The following is a 2,161-nucleotide window of genomic DNA, read 5'->3' as shown; positions in this document are numbered from 1 at the left end:
ATCCACTGCTTCCATCCTGATTGTGCCGCCTGTGTGAAATTTTTGTATGCAAGTTCAGTGTGCTATGATGTTCTATATGATTGTGTCAACTATATAAGTTTTTACTGAGCATGCATCAACAATGCATATGGCTGAAAGATGTATTTACGAGCATCGACCGATGGGTCTCCCTCTCTCTCTCTCTCTCTCTCTCTCTCTCTCTCTCTCTCTCACACACACACACACACACACACACACGCACACACGTGCACATGCACAAGTGGAACCCGTTGAATTATTTATTTGCTCGTGACAGCTTTTAATTAGGTTCCACTGTAATCTAACTTTTTTCTTAAGTTATTAATTGAGCACATTGACTTCAAAAAGTTGTACAGAAGCCTTGTTTGGGCCTTTCCGGCGTCGCTGAATGTGGGCTGAGTAACCATGTTAGGTTGTACTGTACTACACATGCCTTTTTTTCTACATCAGCAATGCAACTGGGCCGACAGTTTTACACAATATCCAGGTCAACTTGTTATTCTCCGCCCCGTTGGGCTGTAAACTTTCCTAGGAGGTATGCATTACGCTTAACAAGAAAATGGACTTTAAGAAATAATAAATGGGATGTAATTATAATAACTGGGCAGTAACTATGCACCAAACACGTAATTAGTTTAAAAAAATATATTATTTTTGGAATTTGAAAATTTTAATTTCATTACTTGTTGCGCGCGCAATATTTCGTTGGATTTTAACGTAATACAACTTTATTTTGAAATTATATTTAACCTGACTAGAAATTTCGGATAAAAATATTTCGGATCCCATCAAAATGTGGGATTTTTTTTGAATTTTGTTTTGAGCGGCTGTTTGAAATTATTAATCATTGTCCTAGCTAGAAGTTGGGTTGTACTTTTAACAAACTGTAAATGGGCTGTAGTAAATTCCATTAGAATTAAAAAATGGGTTGTACATTCTTACAAATCGCAAATGGGCTATATGTTCTCTGCCAAATCCGAGCTGTGGGCCTACTAAGTTGATGCGTACCAAGGGCTTTGTCTTTTCTCAAAAAAACCCAAGGGCTTTGTCAACTTAGGTAATATAAACGATTCTTCAACCTCTGGTCTTCTTGCTCCAGCCGCCCAAAGTAGCGTCGGTCGTTCCGCATGCTCCTGCCTCCCGTGAGCAGCTATGCTGCCGCGGAGGCCTCACCGCCCCTACTATTCCCACCGCTGGCCAGGCCCTGCGGCGACGGCAGCCTCACACCGCAGTCGAACCAGTGAACCCTCGTACTCCTCTCTGCGCGGGCTTCCACTGCCGCGTCTTCCCTGGCTCCCCGTCGTCCCCTTCCTAGGCCTCGCCATCATCCACCGTCATGGTGCTCTCGACGCGGCGTGGTCAACATGGTCAAAGAACGACTTCCATTTGGCATGGACTGTACGTGGAGAGGCTGATAGCTGGGTCCACGGCCGTAGCAAGGAAGTGCCTCATTACGCCGAAAATAATGATACCTCCACCTGATAGCTGGGACCCACCGGACGGGCCACAGTATTTCACGAAAAAAATGTTTCCCTCTCACTGCTGGGACCCACCAGCTACATCTTCGCACGCAAGGAAGTGCATCCAAAAAAAATGATTTGCCACCTTGACTGCTGGGACCGACTAGCTACATCTTCGCACGCAAGTGCGTCCGAAAAAAAAACGATTCGCCCCCTTGACTGCTGGGACCCACCAGCCACACCTTCGCACACAAGGAAGTGTGTCCGGGCAAAAAAAACGATTCACCCCCTGACTACTGTGACCCACCAGCTACATCTTCGCATGCAAGGAATTGCCTGACAGTCGGGACCCACCTGGTCGAAGCGTACGTAGCGTTGCCATTCCGGTCGCGAATGTGTACGTACATACTGGTGGATGTAGAGGCGCGCACATGTCGTAGTAGAAGTGCGCACGTAGCATGTACACATACGTACAACAGCCAGGGTGCAAGAAAGAAAATATGGCCACATATGTGTACATACGGGCGGGGTCTGAAATGCCTACTCACGCAAATATACGTACGGCCAGGGCTCGTGTACATTGGCTAGGTCAGAACGGAGAAACAACGTTCATGGGGAGCCAACCGGCTGGGTCGGAACGGAATGCGTGGTCGTGTTCATCGGGAGGGCTTGGATGGAACAGG

Source organism: Triticum aestivum, chromosome 4B, assembly GCF_018294505.1.
Source record: "Triticum aestivum cultivar Chinese Spring chromosome 4B, IWGSC CS RefSeq v2.1, whole genome shotgun sequence".
Classification (NCBI taxonomy): domain Eukaryota; kingdom Viridiplantae; phylum Streptophyta; class Magnoliopsida; order Poales; family Poaceae; genus Triticum; species Triticum aestivum.
The sequence above is the reverse complement of the archived record's forward strand: the minus strand, read 5'-3'. Positions refer to the sequence as shown.